The 24,098-nt window shown below is 42.0% G+C and overlaps 1 protein-coding gene and 1 non-coding gene across 2 annotated transcripts in view; both read left to right on the top strand.

Annotated features, from left to right (window-relative positions):
- GNG7 (G protein subunit gamma 7) overlaps positions 1 to 24,098 on the top strand; it is an 832,631-nt gene that overhangs the window by 507,058 nt on the left and 301,475 nt on the right. The window lies entirely within an intron of this gene.
- Positions 10,167 to 10,340, top strand: LOC122809911. The gene has a single exon (XR_006366016.1).

Raw genomic sequence — 24,098 nt, 5'->3', positions numbered from 1 at the left:
ATCTTTGACGAATATTGATACTCCCCCTCCTTTTGTGGGTCGGTCCAAGTTTTGGGGCCGAAAAGCATGGTATGAGGTTTAACCTGGTAGTGCTGGGGTGCTCTCGGGAGCCTTGAACCAGGTTTCTGTTACTGCACAGATATCGATTTTCTCCATGCTAAGGAGAGTTTTGAGTGCATGCATCTTGAGGTTTAGACTTCTGGCGTTGAGTAGCATTACTCTTAGTTTCTTATCCCTTGTGATACCTATGGAGGTGGGTTTGTCTTTTGAGCCTTGCCTAAAAAAGGCACTATGGGGGTAGCAAGAGCCTTTGCCAATATCCGAAAGCCCAGGGGTGACAGGTGCAGACCGTCCCTAGCAAAGCATCGTGGCTTGTCGAGCATGTCATCCCAGGCTGACAGGCATTGGATCCCCTTTGAATGACACTAATAATTAAGCCAATTGTTGAAATTGATCATCTTGTCTTCATATTGTGGCATCATTCTTGGTGAGGGTAAGATGCTACTCAAGGTCAGGGTCATACCGGCCTGGGCCACATGCTCAGAGAGCTCCTCTATGTCTCTTCATGTAGTCCAGGGAGGTACGTCTCAGGTCATTCACACCAACATGGACAATGACTGAGTCATATTTGTACTTGCCTTGGAGTGACCTGAGTGCTTGTGTTATGTGGCGGATCCTAGCGCCCGACAGGCAGCTCACCGTGACCTTCTCCTTGTTCAGCCTGGTGAGCGGGACGTCAGTGTGCCTGATGATAGAGTCACCTATTACAAGTGTATCAGGTGTGTTGTTTAGCCTTAAGGGCTGTGACTGTTCGGCACACTGGCTTTGTGAGATATGTGTTGCACGTGTTTTGTTTTGGGGTAGCAGTTGCTTGGGTGTCTGCTTTGGAGGTCTCTGCTGCTTAGGCAGATTTTTATTTAGAGCCTCCGAGTATGTTTTTGTGTGTTTATGTGTTTGGTCTGCTGTCGTGGTAGGTCTATGTGAGACTGGAATTGTACTGAGTGTGGTTTCCTTCTCCTCCTGACTTGGTTACGCCAGTACTGAGTTGAGAGAGCTTAGCCTCCAGTTTGGCTATATGGATGCATCTCTCACATGTGTTGGAATTTATTGGGAGGAGGAGAGGGTTGTCTGTGTACATGAGGCAGTTGTAACATTGCCTCAAGATTCCCAGATTCACCAGCTGGACCGGAGAGAAGATTGACGACTGACCTTTGGACATGCTAGAATAGTATTGGGAATTCCTTTATAATTGAAAAAAAAAGGGCCAATGGGGAACAAGGTACTCGAGAGGACTTTGTGAGAGTGTAGTGCTTTTAATTTTTTAGTGCTGACTTATATAATTGCTTTAGTGAGCAAGTGCCTTTAGTGAGCAAGTGCCAGGTAACTTAAATGCAATGTGTTACAGGTAACTTAAATGCAAAAACGACAAACAGTAACTTTCTTTTAAGTGAAACAAGGAAATGAGTACAGTAAGCAATGCAGATATCACTAGGGATTCACTGAAGCGCTGAAAAGCCGCGGTTTAGGTGGTATTAGCGTTTCAGGGAAATAACAAGCAAACACGCATACAAACAGAGCTAGATTCAGCAGGCCTGGATCTAGTCTATGCTACAGCAAACAAGGTGTACCAATTTCAGTAAGAAACAGTTGAAATATGCAGGCACTATAAGCCTTTAACCAGAAATTCCCAGCTCAGAAGGGCAGAGTCCAGCCTCTCCTCCCACAAGAGTGCAGACTACGAACCTTCTTAATGTAAAATAACTGGCCTGAAGCCCAAGTGCTTAAACCAGAACTAATACACTTTTAGAATAACAGACACTGAGCCCTCAATCAGCAGTTCCCAACTTAGAAGGATGTAAGCCACCTGTCCTGCCACCACATTGCAGGCCACAAACCTTCCTAATGTAAAACAACTGGTCTGAAGCCCAAGTGCTTAATCCAAAAGTCTTAGAATGATAGCTACACTTTAATCAAGTTACTACCAAGCAGTAATAAATACAATTGAATACTTTGAAGAATGCCTGGATTAGTGCTTAAGTTATACAAACAAAGCTAGATTCAGCAGGCATGGATCTAGTCTACGCTACAGCAAACAAGGTGTACCAGTTTCAGTAAGAAGCAGTTCAAATATGCAGGCACTATAAGCCTTTAACCAGAAATTCCCAGCTCAGAAGGGCAGAGTCCAGCCTCTCCTCCCACAAGAGTGCAGACCACGAACCCTTTTAATGTAAAATAACTGGCCTGAAGCCCAAGTGCTTAAACCAGAATTAATACACTTTTAGAATAACTGGCACTGAGCCCTCAATCAGCAGTTCCCAACTTAGAAGGATGTAAGCTACCTGTCCTGCCACTACAGTGCAAACCACAAACCTTCTTAATGTAAAACAACTGGTCTGAAGCCCAAGTGCTTAAACTAAAAGGCTTAGAATGAGTTGCACCAAGAAGTAATAAATACAACTGAGTACTTTTAAGATGATGCAAAAGCAAAATAAATTAGGAAGAAACACAAATACAGTAAAAGCAGAATTTTTTTTTTTTCAGAAAGGTAGCAAAAACAGTAGTAAAAACAATTCACATGCAGTGCAAGCTGGCACACTTGAGTATGTAGCAATATTAGTCCACACACAGTATGAAAAAAATGTAATTAAATTAAAAAGGACTAAAAGCAAGTGCAGAAAGGGTTTATTAGATAGAATGCGGTAAAGAGATGGGACTGGGGGAGTGTCCTAGATCAAATCTACAGTGGGGCGGGCACTGCAAAAGCCACCAAATTTAAACTACAACCAAGAACAGGGGGGGGGGGAGACAGTTTCAACAGAGCTAGATCTGAGGAATCAGTCCAAATTATAAAACCACAATAAAATGCAGGAAATATACTTAAATCAGAAACGCCCCAAGCTAATTAACACTTAAAGGAATTTCAAAGCAGTTTAACAACTAGTGCAGAGCTTCAGAGACACAGACAAGACAGTTTCAACAGAGCTAGATCTGAGGAATCAGTCCAAATTATAAAACCACAATAAAATGCAGGAAATATACTTAAATTAGCTTATGTCCAGTTGATGTATGCAGACAAATCTCAGTAGCAAGCAACTCTATTTAAAATGATTACAAGAAATGTAACCAACACAGGTTTTAATGTTATCAGAAACCCCCCAAGCTAATTAACACTTAAAGGAATTTCAAAGCAGTTTAACAACTAGTGCAGAGCTTCAGAGACACACACAATACAGTTTCAACAGAGCTAGATCTGAGGAATCAGTCCAAATTATAAAACCACAATAAAATGCAGGAAATATACTTAAATCAGCTTATGTCCAGTTGATGTATGCAGACAAATCTCAGTAGCAAGCAACTCTATATGCTTTGGAAATAAAGCTTGTTGGGACCATTTGCTTAAGTATTTTCAAAATGGTTTTCTTTTGAATTGTCAGAATGCATTTCTTTCTTTGTTTTGGAGCTTTCCTCCCCAGGCCTCCACTGAAAATGGGAATTACAGTTCCCAGAAAAGACTACCCCAGTAAACAAAAGCAAACAAATACAATAAACACTTAAAACTATGTACCAAATTAAGTTTATCCCTCCAGATAGGAACAATTGCCCCAAATTGACAGCTGCACCCACAGACATTTTCTAACCTAAAATTAAGATTACTCATGCTAAAACAGAAACCACAGTCTGTGTTTCCACTTACACTGATTGCTGTCTTTCCTTATCTTTGTTCTTATTGATGTGAAAAGCAACTTGCATGCTTTCAAAAACATGAACTGTTAGACCTAAGAAAAAAATGCATTGGTTATTTGTAAATGTAGTTAAATTATAATCTGTTCTATTAAGTGCATTAAAGTATTAAGGCTGCCTAAGAAGGCTGCTCTTATTCACTTCCCAATAATTTCAAACTTTTGTTTTTCACAGAACTGCTTGCCATTATACTTTTAATGGAAAGTACTTAGAAAGGAGACTCTGTAAATTTTCACTCAGAACAAAACATGCAGCTGCCTTAAGCTGCAGACTTTGACTCCCACTGAACATTTGATACTGGGAGGGAACTAATATCTTTACAGATGTAAGGAAGAGAAAATGATATACTTACCACAATGACAGATTCATGTCTGATCTTCATCCTGTTCAACTGTGGGTTGTGGGATCTGACTTTGGCACTGCCTAGGAAGACTTTGCTCCAGAGCTCAGACTCTTCCCCCTCTGCACTCCACCTCAACATCTCAGATTAAGTTTGCATTGTTTATATGAAGACATGGCAAACAACTGATAACATTCTATATGAGTATATAACATATCCCAAGGCCATAAACCCAGTAAAATAAGGTCCTAAAACAATTAACTATAATCCTAGTCCAGTCCTCCAGGATGATGAGATCATTTGGAGGGGGTTGGTGGGAGGGATGTTGAACCCGAAATAGAATATGCAGCATGAATCTGTCATTATGGTAAATACATAACTTATGTTTCCAATGTAGTCTATCTTTGTCCGCGTCAACTGTGGGACAGATTCCAAAGTACTAAAGCCTGGGTGGATTCATGGAAAAACATTCCAGAGAATGGTGGAGCCAAAGGATGAATGAGATATTGATTGTTCATCCAATTTGTAATTGGAAATACAAGTGTATAATGTTGACCAAGTGACTGCTGCACAGATGTCATCACTAGGAAGTCTGTTAGCAAATGCTGTAGATGCAGCTACAGCTGTGGTTGAATGTGCCGTTGATTTATATGACAGTGGTAAGCCTTTCTTTGTATACACAAAAGAGATGCATTTTGAAAGCCAGTGGAATAAAGAAACTTTGGACACTGCTTTTCCCAATTTCTCCTTTTGAGAAGGACACACATGATTAATCAGATTTCCTGAAGGGTCTTGTTCTGTGCAGGTAAAAAATGTAACTGCTGGTATGCAAGATGTACTCCCCTTTATTGGAGAACTTTGTGAAGAAAACTGGTAAATGAATAAATTGATGTAGGTTTGATTCAGATGCCACCTTAGGCAGAAAGGAAGGATTAGTTCTCAAAGTAACCCTATCCTCGTAAAAGATCAGATAGGAAGATTTAGCAAAAAAGAACTTGCAATTCTGACATTCTCTTGGCTGATGTAATCACTACCAGAAAAATAGTTTTCCAACAGAGAAATTTGATATCTGCTGTTGCTGCTCTGGTAGTTCAAAGGGTGGTTGTGTCAACATTTGTAGCATAATAGTAACCTCCTATGGACACGCTAGATCTTTGATAGGTGGTCTGAGAAGGACGGTACCTTTTAGAAAGGCTTTCAAAATCTTAAAGGAAGGTATAGACAAATTGTTGATGCCTGTATGGAAATCGCAGATGGCTCCTAACACTACTTTGATGATGGAATAGCTGGAGCCAGGTTTAAATAATTCTGAAAGGAAATGTAAGATGGTAGGAGCTGAAGCAGAGAATAGGTCTACACCTCTAGAATAAGCCCATATGGAAAATCTTCTCCATTTACTGTGGTAGACTGTAGTAGTAGTAGTAAAAAATGCATGCAAAGCTGTCAGAATGTGAACCACTGCAGGAGACAGCCTGGCAACTCTGGCTTTTCTCAAAATTGGAGGAACCATGTGGTTAGTTTCATGGACATGCGATCTAGTGGAGACAAGTTGGAAGGATTAGGCAGAGCATCTGGAAAATGGTCCATCATCCAGGGAGGATGAACTAATAGAGGCCATAGGAAGGAGAACCATGTTTATTAAGGCCAAAGGGGAGCTTTGAAGATCACTCTGGCCTTGGACATATTTGCTTTCTGTAGGAATTTTATTGGAAGGGGAGGAAAGGCAAAAGGAGTCCTTGGGGCTGGTGATGGACAGAAGCGTCTTTCAGCAGTTGTAACTGTGAATGGATCAGGGTGAAGTAAGTTCTGCATTTGTTGTTGAGATAGGATGCAAAGAGATCACAGCAAGGCTGCCCCCAGCTATTGAAAATATTTGCTACTACTACTAGGTTTAGGGGACCCCCTTCATGAGGCATCAGAATAGATCTTATCAGTTTGTCTACAAGAACATTGGCATTCCCTGGGATATGCATTGCTATTGGAAAGAAATGCGAAGACATCACCCATTGCCATACCCTTATGGCCTTCCTACATAATGGATAGGAACTTGTCTGTCTGGGTGGCTATAACACCTCTGGGGAGAGTATCCTGAAGGGTCTGCAATGCTAGGAGGACCGCTGTCATCTCCAGAATGTTAATGTGAAGATTTGCCTCTGTTTGCAACCAATGGCCTTGGACAGTCTTTTCCTTGAAATGCCCTACGTCCCACCCTAAGAGGAAAGTGCCCATGGTCACCACCTCCATGTGGAGATCCCTCACAAAGGAAAGGTCTTCTGTGAAAGTAGGGGATGTTATCCACCATTGTACATGATTTCTGAAAACTGGAGTGATCCTTATCTTTGCATGGAGTGGGTGAAGATTCTGACACCATTGTATGGCTAGCGTCCATTGAAGAAGTCTCATGTGGAGTCTTGCTAAGGGTACCAGAAGTATATTGGATGCCATGAGACTAGCATCCGAAGCATTAATCTTGCTGGGGAGAAAGATGTCTTAGTAGAGCTAAAGCTGTCACCGGATGGAAAGCTGTCTGTGAGGGGGTAGGCTGACTGCTTGAGAGATTGTTTCTAGGTGGCATCTGATGAGCTGTAGTTATTTAGCAGAGGATAGTTGACTGTTTTCCCCGTTGATGGAGATACCAAGTCTCTGAAGTAACTGGAGCAAAGAGGTCTCTGTGTTGACACATTGTTAGTCTTGAGGTAGCTGTTAGGAGCTAGTAGTGTGGGAAGAAATAGCCAGGGAATTGTTATGGCTAGGCTTGTATAGGCCCTAGTTCTGATAGCCTAGTACCAACCTATGAACCTATCTGAGAAGACCTAGATCCCCAGCAGATTGTGTCATCATGCTACTGTTGCCATTATCTTGATGAACACCATGGGTGTTGTGTTGACAGTGAAAGGCAGAGCTCTAAACTGTTGATTGGCTCCTGACCAGAAATGTAGAACTCTCCTTGAATGTCTATCTTTATGTGATGGTATGCATCCTTGAAATCTATCGAGCACATCCAAGTTTCCTTCCCGAACAGAGGCAAAATGGACTGAATTGTGACCATCTGGAATTTTGTCTGCTTTACAAACTGGTTTACTTGACTCTGGTCCAAAATGGGTCTGAGGTCCCTTGTTTTCTTTAGAACTAAAAAGAACCTTGAGTAGACTCTGAATCCTTGCTGGTCTTTGGGGGCTGATTGGATGACTCTTTTTTTTTGTAGTAACTTTGAAATTTCTCCTTCTGATTTCCTAAGCCACACCAACTTCCCAGACCTGATTCCTGGAAAAGGATCTCTGAGGAGTGGAGAATCAGATGCCCACAGCAGAGAGGGTCTTATCATCTTGCTGACTTCTAAAGTCGCTTTCACCTTGGATCCGAATAAGGTTGACCTATCAAAGAGGGCATGAATGAAAGGCTTCTTGAAACTTTCCAGAAAGTCACAAATAGATATCCAGGCATGTCAGTGGATAGTAATGCTAGGTTTTGTTGCTTTTGCTGTACCATCGGCTGCATTGGAAATTAGCCGCACAGCCACATTAGATGATGATTGTAGGGTTGATAGCTGAGATTCCATATTTTTCTGGATATCTATAGGCAGGGCCCTGACAAGAGATTTGGAAATCTCCTTAGCCAAAGCTCTCTGGACTCAAGTAACATGAGTTAGATAAAGGATGCCAAAGCATAAGTACCTTTTCCAAAAATTATCCAATGCTGCGGACTCCTTGTTAAAGGGATGGACTTGAAGTGCTCTCTTCTGAGATTTCTTTTTAGGTCGATGCATCTATCACAATTGCATCTACAGGTGGCTATTTGCTCCAGAATTTTCTGTCAGAAGGTGCAGATTTAATCAGGTTTCTTAGGAATGGCTTCCACCACATCTGGGTCCGTCCATGCTCATTGTGCCAACAGATCAACAAAAAAGGGTCAATGGGGTGTACCACCCAGGATGTTGATGGACCAGAGCCAAAGGCCTACAGGAACACAGACTCTTCTGGAGAAGGATCACTGGTGGATCATCCCTTCTCCTGCTTCATCAGTTCAAGAATTTCACCGAAAGTGACTTCTTCAGGTGAGGACCTGGGGGATCCTTCTCCTTCATCAAAGTCTGTATCTTCAGTGATGGACTTCTGAGATCATATTCCATTTACATGTCTGTTTATAGTGTACTTCTCTGTGGGAAGATCACAGGGTTCCACGTCAGACATGGAGCTTATTACCTAAACATCCTGGGGTTTACTTTCCTGCTGTCCCTAACAGAGTGACATGGAGAGAGTGTTTCAACACAGGGTTGGGGTGGTGCTGGTCTACGTGAAGGCAACTTATCCAACTAGATCCAAATGTTGGACTGGTGTTGGAATTTGTAATGGGGGAGTTGTTTGCACCATACTCTGTATATTCAATAGTGACAGTATAGAAAGAACTCCAAGCTGAATTTGAGCTCTTAATCTCCTCATCACCCTGTCAACATCTTGTTCTTAGAGACTCCTGTAAAACCGGGTGCAGAAAGCTAAAGATGATGGTCTGGAAAGGTCTCTCTTTGTGTAATATTGGAGAATGCAGCCTAGGACTTACCGGCTCTATTAAGAACCGAGACAGATCATGAGACAAATGGATCCCAGAGGCTGACTGATCTGAACTCCAAGGAATATTTGGATCCAATTCTGGAGCAGCAGTCAGATCCAGTAATCTTTTTCGTGACCTCTCTTGTTTTGTCAGTGTTGTTATCATTACCCTTAGATTTCTGTCTAGGTTTAGATTTGTCAGATTCTGTGCTCTTCTTACGTGCTGGAGAAGTAGGTGTGAAAGAAGGTGGTTCAGCTATCGAATGACCTTTAACTTTTAATTTTTCTTTCCTCTGTTGAAGAGCGCCTTTATTGAATTATCATTTGTGACATAGACAAATTTGCATTCATATAAAATAAATCAAATTATATTAACGTAACAAACATTATACTTCACATATATTACTATCATATAACCTAAGCAATATTACAAAATTATTTATTTCCTGCCATTTTTTTAAACTAGAAACATCTTTATTAAACATTACTTACTACATGGGCAATCATACATTTACATAAACCACACACAGTCCTAGTTGCAAACACTTTAGATCACAAACCATACTGACACACTCCCAGTTGCAAACATTATACATCACTTATAATCTACCCAATCTTTCTCACTTAAACAGCACATAGCTCATTAAGTCCTGCTGCCATTTAGACTTCATTCCTCCTTTGTATGTATTGTTGCCACAATTCCCATTTTTTCCTATGTAGTTTGCTCCTACCCTTTTCTAAAGATTTCAATTCCAGTAATGTTATCTTTAGCCTGATATAAAGAACCACTTTCCAGTCTGGGATGTCCAGTTTAGAGAAAAATTGTCTCTCTTAAGTCAGCTAGTTCTGTAAAGTTGATTCTTAAAACTACTTAGATGAATTTCTTGGTTTCAAGCATAGTATTAAGTGTTCATAAACAGTGTGTGCACTGTGCACACTTGATTTGCATGATATCATCAGTTTTAGAAATTGACAAATGGTGACTCACACACAAGGTAAGTTGTGTATTTTCAGTTAGTGATTTCTGGGAAGCTACCAGGAAAGCTCGTTCTTCTGTCCTGGTGGCTACTTCCTTAGCCTGCCCCTTCCCCAAATGCCTCCATGAGTGTCGTCTGTGATTGCCTCTTGCTCTGCAGTTAATACATTTCTTATTCGCTATGGGGGGGGAATGTAGTATTTGACTTCATGGCTGCTGTTCTTGAAGAGGATGGGGTAATTTGTAGTTGTGTTTGGGATTCTGTCCTGCAGTCACTGTTGAATATTGTTTGTGGTTATTTTGTTTTTGAGGGTGAGGTCTTGCTACAGGGCACGTGTCTATTTTCCATAACAGTGATATTGTTTTAAAGCAGGAATTCTTTCTTCTGGTTATCTAAGGTACTCTGTCCCTTTTTCTCTAGCCTGGGTATTTGTCAGATCAGCTTTGTGTTGGTACCTACCTTCATTTACTCCATTCTGGTGTATTAGTAGGAAGATGTGATTTAAATATTTCTAATGGCCAGCAGTTAAAACATGTAACTGGCAACTGTGCAAACTTTAAGATGGTGTAAGAGACAGCAGCTGCACTATTAGACTCTGATGGGTTTAGTCTGGTACCAGACTACTCAACTCTGACCAAGAGTAACACTTGAATGGATCTTTGATTTATTCATGCAGTTGCAGGTGTGAACATACTAGTAGTTGCCTGATGTTCATGTATGATGCTGCACACACATTGTGGAGTATAATTAACCTGACATTTGTTACAAATTAATACTTGTTGCAGGTTCTCAGAAATTGAGTGAGCAGTCAGTTCTACTGATTTGTAATTTTTGCCGGAGATGACTTTGGGTGTCTTTGTGGATGCTGTATTGTAAAACAAGAGTAAGATAAATGTATTTTGGCTCTCAACTACATTTTGAGGTAGTGCATAAATACTCTGTAAGCAGAAAGCGCTGCAGGTGCAGTTAATGACAGATTAATGGATAAGCTGTGGCAGCACTTGGCATTGATTTCTTTCCTGACCACTTACTTAAAACTGTTACAGTATATGTTTTTTCTATCATTACATAGTAGAAGTCATATTTTCCTTTCTCTGTGGCTAGTATACTTCATAGTAAAGGGCCGTTGTTCTAAAACAGCTGCAGGACCATCAGCAGCAGCACACATTTTCTAACATGGGTATAAGTGACCTATAGCTGCATGCATTGACAGGCACATGAGTCTGGTGCTGTAGGTTTTTATTTCATGGCTTTGCATGTGACTGTTAAATATGTAGGGTATAGAAGTACATTTTTTGAAAAACAATTTGATTACCTGAAAAATCGTTTGGCAGCATCTCTGTTCCTTCTACATGTTCACAATGCACAGTTTATATTGGGCTGTCTTATTGCTGTCTTGTAGGCTGTCAGGGCAAAGTGTACTAATTCATAATTCCCGTCCCTCCAATTGCAAGTCTATAGACTGACTTTTCTGTAGGGTTCTTGGACTTAGAAATGTCTGGATCGAAGGGCAAAAGCGTCTTAAGAATGAATTTATTTCTTCTGTCATGCTAAGCTCTGGACCCAAAGGCCGAACAAATGTCACATTATATGTAGCCCATTGGTGGGAAGAAATGCTAGTGGGGGAAAGGGAGGAAAACTGGGCTAAAGATGTGTTACAAGCAATCAACTTTTCTATATTAATATGAAGAGCAGAGAAGATAGTAAAGAAAGCACAAGATAGAAGCAAATACGATGTATAAAATGAGGTGAAGTACTTAGCTTTCACTGAGTCAGGGAGATCTGTGCCTGTACACAGTGGCAGCCATTGAGTTCTGAGGTAACTCTGGACACTAATTCATGATGGGAAAGAAAATCTTAAAGGGGCTCAAGGCTGGAGCACTGATGCTGCTGAGTTGTATCCAGCAAGCATCTTGAGGATCCACAGGTCAGATCAGACAGGCTGAATGAATAGGTCCAGGCTAATAACTTTGCAGATCACAAGATCGTAGGATTATACTAGGCTAATGACCCTAAAGGGCCTTTTTAAGACTAGCCATGCTTTCCAGATATATTAGAAAGGTGCAAGTCCTATAGGTTTTGTCAGAGTTTATAAACTTGGACATAAGTGGTTGAACATTTACAAGCTTCCTCTCTGTAATATACATGGGTGCTAGACCTGTGGTAAATTTTCAATTTCCCATCCACTAATCAAAATTTTGTATGAGTAAGTGCTGGAAGAACTTTGCTCTATGTGACTGGAAAGCATGTTCCAGAGAAGGGGTAGCCTCTTAAACACACACCTGCCCCTCCAGCATGTCCTATTTATGTTGTAGGTGAGGTTTACATCACTGGAATGAGGGTTTCTGATGCTTTCTGTTTTGCAGGTGTGCAACATGTCCTTTAAGGTAGAATTCTCTTTGTAGGCCAGGCATAAGTCACATCTCATTAGCCTGAAAGACCGAGTATAAGGAAGAGGCTTTGGGGGGGATATGAATAGGATTTGTTTTCTAAACCATGTGTTCTTTTTGTGAGGAATCTCTGTGGATGCTCCAGTTGTTGCATATGCCTGCTCAGGTACATGGTTAAGGGGGCATTGCACTCAATGAATGGTCTTATGATGACAGAGTAGAACGGAGCAATATCTCTGGATATGGATGCTTATAAGTTGTGCAACATAGAACGATTTGATTTGTGTTGTAGACACGATGGATAAAGGCCAAGTTTCTGTCTACATGCATTCCAAAATCCCTGACTACTGGGTTCTGCTTTCAGGGGATGTATTACCAATGTAGTAATTTGTGGGGGTGACTGTCTTACCAAAAGAGTACAGTTGTGTAAAATCTTACCATAACAGTAGATGCCCATCTCTTCACTGTTGCAGTATTCCTAACAGAAGGGATCTCCTGCAAGGCTAGACCAACGTCCAGTCAGTATACCAAAGCCTTAAGTTCTTATAGGCACCATACATCACCTGTACGCTCCTCACACAAGACATAGGGCATAAAGATGGCTAATGGATGCACACACTCAGAACTGAAAAAGCCTCAGGAGGAACAGAATATCCATAAGGATAAGAAAGAACATTCACATCCAGATGGAGAAAAGGTAGAAAACCCCTTGGCCAGGAGGGCAGGAAAGAACAGGCTAGAACAGAAGAGGCAGGAGAGAGGGAGCAAATACTGCAACCATGAAGAGGACATCTACTGTTATGGTAAGATTTTACACAACAGTACTGTGTCCTTCAATATCACTGGTGCAGTATTCCTAAAAGATTGGAATGGAGAGTAATAAGAAACTTGAGAGGAGTATTAAACTGAAGAGTCCTCCAGAAACCCTTGCAGGATATTCCTGCCAAAACCGGCTCTAGCCCTAGAAATAACATCAAACATGCAGCCCTTAGTGAAGGAATGAACTGAATACCAAGTAGCAGCCTCAAGGATGGAATTAGTATCCAGTCTCTTGAAAAAAAAGCACTAGAGGAGGGAATACTCCTGATAAAATGTGCTTTAAAAGAGGAAGAATGACATTTACCATGAAAAGAATAATAATAAGAAATGGTCATAGAAATCCAGGATGAGATTGTTTGCTTAGAAATAGGCAAACCCAAAGACCTGGGATAAAAAGAATCAAAAAACTCCTCAGAATTGCAAATATTCTTAGTTTTATACAAGTTATGCCTGAACCATCTATGCAAATCCAAGGTGAGAAGAACTTTCTCACTGATGGACTGCAGAGAAAAAAAAAGGAAGATAAATAGATTGATTAAGAGACAACTCATTGATCACCTTGGGCATAAAAGAAGGATTAGTACGAAGAGGCACCCTGTCTCTCTGAAAATCTGAAAAAGGAGAAACAACCATGAGAGCCTGAAGCTCAGACAATCTCTTAGCTGAAATGAGGACTAAAAGGACAACAGTCTTTCAGGTACAATGTTGTAAGTAAGCTGAAGCATCAGGCTCAAAAGGAGCCCGAGTCAGTTTTTCAAGAATAAAACTGAGGTCCCAGGAAAGTGGAATTGGCTTCCTTGAAAGCCTGATATGAAGGACGCTGTGACTATGTGAGGTATTGCCAGCTATGCCAGGAGAAGTAAGGCAGTGGATGTGTAACATATGCCAGCAGAGGTAGCTGGAATTTAGTAAATAATTATATGTTATTTGAATATTAAACTGATTTGTACAGATGCTTGTGTTGAAAAATGTATTTGTAAAGCTGCTTGTGTTAAAAAAAATCTGCCAACAGTGTGCTCTGCTGGTCAGAAAAAGATATATATATGTATTATTGTAAGTTTTTAAGTGTATAGGTTTTAACAGAGGTTACTGGGAGAGAAAAAGTTACTCTCAGTCCACCTGACTTTGGAAAGTAGTAAGAAATTAAATTACTGGACCTTGGCCATAAAGATGTTATCTCACAGTTTTGAATGAAGCCAGCAATGCAGTGTCTGCAAGAAGCATGGTTTATTGGCTCCTTATAGGAAGAGTGGAGGTGTTTTATGACTTCCAGGAGCTGCAGCAGATCTTATCAAGGCTGTGTGTGTGTGTGTGTGTGTGTGTGTGTGTGTGTGTGTGTGTGTGTGTGTGTGTGTGTGTGTGTATTATTGAGACCTATGTGCTAAATCCTGACAGCGTCTAGCCAAGGGGGTTACATGGGAACCAGAAGTCAGATGACCAGATGTATATGATGTCAATCTGTAATCTAGGACAAAAATATTTTAATTACTAGGTGAGACTCAAGTCTCATGGCAGTCTGTTTTTGTAACCTGACAAAGAAGGATCACTCACCTACTTCATCTTGTCTTGCTCTAATAAGTAACCAGAGAAAAATAATTCTTTAGTCTGGAAAATATAGTGAGATTAGTTAGTATTGTTTTTCTGTAACTGTGTGAACCTGTCCACCTGTGTTATTTTTAATATTTTCTGTGATTGAAACTCTGGTGTTTATTGTAAATAGATGTTTAGTATTTTCATGTTCTTTTTTTATTTATTATTAAATAGAATTTATAAATTCAAATGCCCTTGAACAATTGGTATGTTCTCCCACTAGACGGGACAACATATTGGATTTAGTCATCACAAATATGGGCTCCCATTGTACCACACCCGTTATCACTCCCTCTCTGGTTAGATCAGACCACAAACTGATAACCCTGGACATCCTCACCCCTCCACCTTCCCTAGTCAAAGAAACCATAGTAAAAAAACTTTCCAAAGCAAACTTCAAACTACTTGCGTCAGAAGTGGAAAGCTTCACTATTCCCTTGCAGAAGGATAATGACATCCAGTATGCAGAATCCTATACCAAGGCACTTTATATACATCTTCAGGATTGCATGGACCGTGCTATCCAAAATCAAACCAAGACTCTTTCCTCAAGCAAGAAGAAACCAGTCTGGTGGACCCCGGCCATAAGCAAACTATACAATAAAAGGAGGAGACTTATACAAAAAAAGGTCAAATCTCAAGTAGAAAAAATCATCCCTGATCAGCATCAGTAAGAAATTGAGGGCCCTCATCAAGTCAACTAAAGCCAGTTTCGAAAAGAAAGTTGCCAAGTATGCCAAGGATAGCCATAAGGCCTTCTATGGTTACGTCAAAAACCTAAATGGCAATGCTCAGGTCTGTTCTGAGCTAGTACAAAATGGAACAAAATACACTGACCCCATTGACATTGCCAACATCTTGGCTGACAGGTTCAGTGCAAATTTCTCCCACCACCACCACCACCTACAGGGCCTATTACTATTCCAGGGGATTGTGTAACTCCAATTATTACTTATACGTTGGTTAATAAGGCTCTATCTAAAGCTAAAAACACTGCCTCCATGGGACCAGATGATGTCCCGGGCTGTGTCATACACGAGCTCCAAAATGAATTAACCCAGCATCTGAATACCCTGTTCAGTCTCAGCCTCTTGACAGGATATATGCCCATAGAATGGCGCACAGCAATGGTGGTTCCGCTGCACAAGGGTGGGCCCACAACCGACCCTGGGAACTACCGACCAATAAGCCTGACCAGTCTGATCTGTAAGGCAATGGAGCGAATCATTATGGAACTCATAAATGGAGAGATTGGGAGCCTCCAAACACTTGACCCCACACAGTTCGGCTTCGCCAAGGGCAGATCATGCCTCCTGAAAATGGTGGACTTCTTTGAGATGGTTACTCAGGCTATAGATAAGGGAAAGGAGGTACACACGGCTTACCTTGACCTTGCTAAAGCATTTGACACCATTCCCCATTTCGGTATTATTGATAAACTCACCAACCTGGGCATAAACCCTTACGTCGCAAGATGGATCGCAAACTGGCTCTCAGACAGATCCTACAAAGTAAGAGTAGTGGGATCTATGTCTGAATCCAGACCAGTAATGAGCGGTGTGCCTCAGGGCTCTGTCCTGGGGCCCCTCCTGTTTGGCATATACTTCTCAGAAGTACAGGCAAGCACTGAAGGGCTGTGGCTGACCAAGTTTGCGGACAACTGCAAACTGGGTGCTATAATAGAGTCTCCGGCCAACATGGATATCCTCCAGAAGGGCCTTAATGAGACTGATGCATGGTGTCAAAGCCATGGTCTCAAGATAAATGCTAAAAAATGCGTAGTAATCCCCTTTAGAAAAAACAGAGTACCCGTGAACTACCACATAGGAGGTAATCCCCTGAAATCTGAAGAAGTAATAAGGGATCTAGGGACCCAAGTAGATAGTCCGCTTTCCTTTGATAACCATGTTGCCAAGGTGGTTAGAAAATCCTTCTATGTGACCCATCTGATCATGAAAGGGTTCGCATCAAGATCTAAGGATGTAGTGGTGCCCCTCTACTCTTCCCTCATCAGACCCATTATTGAGTAAAATGCACCAATTGGAATGTACCTGGCTAGGCATCTCCAGCAACTGGAGAGACCACAGAGGTACCTCACTAAGAGGATCACTGGCCTCAAACAGTTGCCCTATGCAGGACGATCGAAAAAACTAAGGCTTTTCTCTGTTGCATAACGCCTTCTCAGAGGCAATGTCTGTCTAACATACAGAGCCATGTCCAACCCAGAACTGTTGAACATGCTCCATCTTAGCAAAACCAAATCTACTCAAGCTACACGCTCTAGGGATATAAACCTCAGCACAACAATGAATAGAACATGCTGGAGGGATAGATTCCCTTCGCAAAGACTTCCCTTGCTATGGAACAAAGTCCCGATCTACATAAGACAGAGCCCCTCACTATCACTCTTCAAGAGGAACCTTAATGAGTGGATGGGTAACAGAAAGTTCACACCAGGGATCATATCAACAGCTCTACTAGATAGGGGCCAAGGGTACTAGCTGCTAGATCAAGGGCCTTGGGAACTAACCAAAGGGGCGGTGATTACCGCACAACGTGGCTGGGCTGATATATGCCTTCGGGAAGATAGCCCAGTACTTACCTATGAACCTATATTTAAACTTGTGTCTGGCCTTTAGATACTGTTATAATCCTTGGGAGTACTTATATCTGCTGATGACACTGTGGCTATTCCTGTAGGCCTGGCTGTTTGGTCAACATTACCATTTGTATTAATATTAATTTCACTTAGTATAATTGGGTACCCTTGTAACAGCTTTGGAGTAGCTGGCTTTGGGGTGTCTGGTGGCAGTGTGACTACCTTATAGTCTGGGCAGAAAGGGGCATAGCTAGTAAATCTGTGCCAACTTTTCCCAGGTGTGTGTGTGTGTGTGTGTGTGTGTGTGTGTGTGTGTGTGTGTGTGTGTGTGTGTGTCTGTGTGTGAGCTTCTTGGAGCAGGGACACACAGCACTGGTTCACAGAGAGGATGCTGTAGGACTTGGCTTGGACACTCAGATGAGGATTCAACCCTTTGACTGTGCCAGTGGGGAATCTTACTGGGTAGAAAGACACACACAGAAATCCAAACTCTGGACTGAGTGTGTTTCCTGTGTGCTCTTAAGGAAAATTATGCTTTATGCAGAGAACTATATCTGGAAATACTGGGTGTATCCAATTTTGTTCCAAGTGAACGTTCCTCTCTAGTGCCAGTGGCAAGGATTCAGGCTCCTTGATTACTAGTCCAGAGTGTGGATGTCACAGATGCTTTTAAGAAATCGCTTGACCTCAAATCTAGAGGCCAAAGGAGAAGCCAAAGGCAGACCAGCAGAAATTGCTGGCAGGTGAGCTTTAACTGAAGAATATGCTAACCCAGCATGGAGCAGATCACAAACAAGAGAGAATCATAGGAACCTGCAAAGATCCTGGCTTCAAGAGAGGCACCAGACAAATTGTTTTCCATTTGGACAAAAATGATTTACTGGTAGTAGTTTTCCTGGCATGCTGCAGGACCCAAATGACGTCCTCAGAAAAGAGGTGCCTGAAAGGGATCAAAATCCTATCATCCACAGCTTCAGTTGAAGAGTGGACAACTGAGGATGGATGAGAACCTTTGTCTTGTATGAGAAGGTCCACTTGGTGAGGTAGTTTGTGGTGATTGTCCCTGGCCAAGTGAGAAAGAAGGGGGAAACCAGTGCTATCTAGGGCAAAAGGGAGTCACTAGCAAGATTTTGGGGGAGTCTTACCTGATCTTCTGCAAGATGGTCAGCAGCAGAGGAGGGGGGAGGAAAAGTGTACAGAAACATCCCCTTCCAAGGAAAAGATAGGGAATCTACTTTCCAAGCCAATGGACTTGGGGCTCTGAAACAGAATAAAGAGAGAAAAGTATCTGTTCAGAGGGAAGGCAAAAAGATATACCTGAGAAATATCCTACCAATGGGCAATGTCCAGGAGCACATAACTGTGAAGCATACATTTGTAAGCTTGTGTGTTCTTGACCTGCTCAAAGAATCTGCCACTAGATTGTGCTCCGAGGGAATTTAAACTGCCTGAACAGTCATTGATACTGGACAGCTAGAACCCAGACCTGAAGAGCTAGCCTGCAAAGAAGATAAGACCTTGTACCCCCTTGCTTTTTGACTTATCACATCATGGTGGTGGTGTCTGTGAAAATGTTTAGGTGCCTGGGCTGAAATACAGAATGAAAAGCCTGAAGAGACAGAAGCAGGGCCCTCACCTCCTTTATGTTGATGTGGTCTGACTTCTGATGCATAGGCCAGAGACCTGAGCCTTGTGAGAGCTGAAGGAGGCCCTCCACCCCATGTCTAAGGCATCTGTAAAGAACTGTTGAGTCGGGGCTGGAACTTGGAAAGGGAGCCCCAGGTTGAAAGTGAATTGATGAATCCACCACTAAAGATTAAGCTTGAGACAAGGAAGGAGGGGACTGGGAAGTCCATGGGGAGGCATTGTTGAAGCCACACTGCCTTGGAGGTACCACTGTAGCTTTCTCATTGGAGCCTGGCCAGAGGAAGCATGGGAATGGTGGAAGCCATGAACTCAAGTGCACTGAGAGAGTCCCTGACCTTGACTGACTGCAGGGGAAGAAGAGACTGGAAAAAGGCAATGAGAGAGAGAGCCTTGTGTGTGTGTGTGGGGGGGGGAGTCAGGGATTCCAGCATGAGGATGGTCTAGATCCTGCAACTAAGGAAAACATGATCATGAGAAGGGATCAGAGCTGCTTTTTGAAAGTTTATGGTGAACCCCAGACTGTTTAATAGGAACATAAACTGGAGATCTTGAAGCCGAGCCTTGGGGAGGAAGTTTTAATGAGCTTATCTACTAGATAAGGAAAGTTCTGAACTCCTGTAATCCTGCAAAAAGCAATTAACAGGAGTGAGGCATTTGGTGAATAACCTTGCAGCAGTAGAAAGGCCAAATGGCAAAGTAGATAACTGAGAGGATAAGGAAGAAACAGAGAAATGTAAAAATTCCCTAAAAAGGGGATGGAATGGGGTATGAAATAGGGCGTCCTTGAGATCCAGAGATACAAGAAAGGCCTGGGGAAGAACAAGAAGAGGAGGAAATAAGGTTTGAAGAGAACGTCCAAAATGAAGGAATCTTGAGAAAGGTGTAGAGCTGGTAAAAGGTCCAGAATGTATTTATTTATTTATTTGAAATTTGTTAACTGGGTTAGACCGACTGGGCAGCAGCCCCTTTTCAGCAGAGGCCTGAGGAGAAAAGCTCCAGAGTCTTTTGATGCACTGTTGAATGTGGAGATCAAACTTTATTTGGTCATCTACAATAACTCGTAGAAGTTTTGTGTGAGGTTCAGACATGGTTGTGTTGTAAAGGGAGGAGAACGTAAAGGTAGTTTCGTGATGGTGGAGAGATTTGGGGAGGAATAGGAGGAGTTTGGTTTTCTTGTGGTTTAGTAGAAGTTGGTTGGATGTTAGCCATTTTTCATATGAGTGGAGAGATTCTTAGGTAAGGGTGTGAAAGTAGGTGAGATTGTAGAGTTGTCAGCATATTTTATTAAAGAGTGGGGACAGGATGAGTAGAGATTGTTAGTAAAGATATTAAATAGAAGGGGTCCAAGGATGAAGCCTTGGGGAACCCCTGTTTGTACTGGTAGGAAGGGAGAAGAGATAGATTGCCATTTAACAAACTATCTGTTGGAGAGGTAGCTAGAGAACCAAGAAAGTGCAGAGTTGGAGAGATTAATGGTTGTTAGTTTGGATAAAAGTAATTTATAGATAACACTGTCAAAGGCCTTGGGGAGGTCCAGAAATAGGAGACTAAGGTATTGTTGTCCCAAGATTTAGCAATGGAATTTGTGAAGGATATCACTGCATTAGATATACTGTGGTTAGAGCAAAAGCTATGTTGGGTAGGGGTAGGAGCTTTTTTAGTAGAAGATGATCAAGGAGCTGTTTATGAATGTACTTTCTGAGAATATTTGCTAGGGGAGAAAGAATGGCGAATGGTCTGAAATTGGAGGGGTCTGTCAAATTGCCACCTTTATGTAAGGTTATGACAGAATTTCTTCCAGATTTTAGGGACGATGTTTTCTTGGCTTGCTCTATTGATTAATATGGAGATGGGATAAGCAATAGAATTTGGTAGCAAGCTTAAGGAATAAAGGAGGTAGGTTATCTGCAGATGGTGAGCATGTTTTAAGTTTTCTGAGAAGTAATCTAATATAAGCTGTATGGGCAGGCTTAAGAGAGAAGAAGTTGTTTTGTGTAAATGGCAGGTTAGTGGGGTAGGTAATGTTGTCATTTTTGATCAGGTTGTGGATGGAGTCTATGAAGGAAGAGTTAAGTGTGGCAGTATCTATGGGAGAGGTGTAAGGGCAGGGGTTTGGTGAAGAGGGGCTGCCAGGATGTAGGAGTTTATTAACAATGCCAGAATATTTTTGGGCTGAAGTGATGGTGGTTTAGAGGTTCTTGGTAAAAATTTTTCTTGTCAAGGTTGACCTTTTGTTTGTTTTGATAATGGAGCTCTCTATAGCTTTGACGATCAGAAAGGAATTTGTTTGTTCCCATTTTTTCCAGACACACACTCTCTCTCATTCATAAATTTTGAGTGGCTTGTGTTAACGAGGAAGTGAAATGACATTCGATTCTTATTTTCTTGATGGGAGCCAGGGAGTTTTGAGTGTTCAGGAAGATGCTGTTAAATTTTAGGACAGTGTCTTCGAAGGGGAGGTCATGTAGGAAGGGTCAGTTTATTGAGGAGAGAACGTGGTTAAAGGTATTGGGGTTGAAACTTGTGAGTTTCCGACTGTCTTTGTATTGCTTGAATTTGTGCAGTTGGGGAGAGTGTCTCTGTATGAAGGTGGGAAGGTGGTCACTTAGGGTATCTGGCAGTGTGGTGGGGTTGTGATAGAGGTTAGGATTGGAGGTGAGGATCCAGCTAAGTGTACAGGCAGAATTGGTGAGTTTATTTAGAAGTATAGGGGTAGTGATTAGTGGAGAGAAGCCATAGAGGTTAATGCTGGTGTTAGTGGAATCTGTGTTTAGTGTATTCTGGTTTGTTAATGTCACCCAAGATAACAGTTTTGCAAGAAATAGTCAGAGAGATCCAGGAGATGAGGAGTTAAAGAGTAGGGATGTTCTAACCTGGGGGAATGTAGATTGTAGCAATTGCTAACTTCTTGTGGGTATTCAGTTTACATTTGACAATGAGAACTTTTGCTGGGTGGACGTTAGGAGGAGAGATTGAGAGGGTGGAGGGAAAGTTGATTTGGAATATGGAACAGCTACACCTCCCCCTGTTTTCTTAAGTCTGTCTTGGTGGAAGGTATTATAACCATGGGGAAGGTTTTCAGTGTCATGTGTGTGTGGTGTGGTAAGCAAGTTTCAGAGAGGCTGAGGGTGAATTTGAGGGTAAATTTGTCTCCAAGTGCCCTCCTTCCTGGGAAACAGAAACATACTGGAGTAAAAAAAAACCCTCTCTACCTGGGCCAGGATTATGGCTTGAATGGTGTCTTGGACCAAAACAGAGTGAAGCATCACTGGGGGGAAAAGGTAGCTGTTCCTGAAAAGGTTGAAGAATGCCCAAAAAGGGATGAAGGGATTTCCAAACCATGAAATATCCTTGGTAGATAATAGAACCTAAGAGTCTGTTGTGATTTTCATCCAGTGTGGAAGGGAGAGGGAAAGACAAGATAAAGGGACCTGGCTGAGGGAAAGAGGAAGCAGACTGTCAAATAGAACCTGGCTTATCCTGAAAGGCAGGTTTCTGGGAAGTAGGTGTTTAGGTGGGCAGCGGGATTTCCCCTTGGGCAGATGGTGAAACTACCTGCAAACTGAAGCAGATTTGGAAGGATAATTCCTTTGAAACTTTGGAATGGGAGAAACAAAAATATGTTTCAACTCCTTCAAGGCCTTTGCCTTATCCTGAAGAGACTTGCAAAGTTCAGCAGCAGCAGCACCAAAAAGATTTTTGTTATCCAAAGCAGCATCCAACAGGTTGGCCTTAATGTCATCAGACAAAGCCTGAAAATGAGGCCATAAGTAACATCTCATGACTGAATCAAATGAAGCAGCCCTGGAAGAAGCATCAGCAGTATCATAACTGCACTTAATAGAATGGTGGGCAGCTTAGAGGTGGAACTTAACAAAGAAAGGGTGGAAGCCTTCACTTCAGAGGCAGGGAGACCAGAGATTACCTGAAAAACTGAGAAAAGATGATCAAAACATACCTAGTCATGAGTCTGGTACTGGTTAATGGCCCTAAAGGATAAGGTGACTGCAATATAAACTTTCTTGCCTAGCCTGTCCGTGGCCCTACTGTTCTTGTCTGAAGGAAGTAGCTTGCTAGATGGCAAAAGCTTTGGAGGGTTTGTCTAAAGTGACAGACACTACAGAGGGATCGGCAGAAGGATATTTATACAAAACTTTACATTCATCAGGAACTTTGTAAATTTTGTCAGGTTTCTTGGGAGCTGTGGGCTGAAAATCAGGGACCATAGAAGCTGCTGAGAAAGTACTGAGGAGGCAGCCAAAACTGAGGGAACAGCAGAAGGTTTGGGAAACTCCATCTGAAGGAATTCATAATATCTCTTCTGGATAGAAGAAACTTGAAAGCAATCCCACTTAAACAAGTCTGTCATATGGGCAACAGTGTCTCCAAAAGAGATTTCCTCCAAGGGAGAATCTGAATTAATAGAATCATCTTCCTCTGAACCATAATCCAAGAGGGGAGGGATTTGGGAATTGTAAGCTAAGGACTCTCCCCCAGAGTCCTGATCCTCATCAGATGAATGCAGTTCCCTGGGTCTTTTTAAGAGAGGTGGAAGACCAAGAATTGGTAGGCATCTTACACCCCTTGAGGAGGCTTTAAAGACATCAAAGCATTAAACATCCCATGAGTAAAAGCTTGCCATTCACACTGGGAATCCTTAACTGCAGGGGAAAGATGCTTGGTTTTCTTTTTTCTGCGAGATGTCAACACAAAACACATTGAGGGTCAGACCCTTGTCGACTATAAATAAGTGTAGTAGGGATCTCCTCCCTTGCTAAAATATGCAGAGCCTCCCTCATTCCCTCGGATATAATCAGCCATGGTTCCTCCTTAATGTCTGGAGCAGATGTCTGTAAAGCATCAGAGGACATGCAAGGAGTAGGATCCATACCGGTCTTCAATGGGGTCGAGCCAGAGGAATCCGAAGCAACCACCAGATGATCCTCCAGACTTTTACTAGCCTCACGAGAGACATCTGGGGGGAGGGTGGATAGCAGCCATATCAGACCTAACTTTTTTGGCCTTTTTCTTTGCAGATGGCTGACCCTCAAGATGAGAAGACTCTCCCAAAGCACCTTCAGCCAACAGCTCAAGATGTTGGTTTTCCAGGTAATTAGGCTTGAAAAAAACTTGACATAGAACACTGTGGTCGTGGGAAGCACCAAACAAGAGAAGCACTGGTCATGACAGTCTTTATGGGGAATATGCCTTCCACACTGACATTTTCCATTTCTGGAAGACATGAAACCAATCAATACAAAAGAAATAGAAGATAAGAAACTCCAGTGGGGTACTTATCTGAAAAAAACAACTCTGTAACCAGTATTCAGTGATGGCATTTGGACACATGGTAAAGAAGTTGTGTATATGTGTGTCCATGTGTAACCTTTATGCCCTTTGCCTTGCATGAGGCATGTACGTGTGATGTGCAGAGCCTGTAAGTACTAA

This window comes from Protopterus annectens, chromosome 8.part0 (assembly GCF_019279795.1).
Source record: "Protopterus annectens isolate FY-2018-M chromosome 8.part0, PAN1.0, whole genome shotgun sequence".
NCBI lineage: Eukaryota > Metazoa > Chordata > Ceratodontiformes > Protopteridae > Protopterus > Protopterus annectens.
The sequence above is the reverse complement of the archived record's forward strand: the minus strand, read 5'-3'. Positions and strand labels throughout refer to the sequence as shown.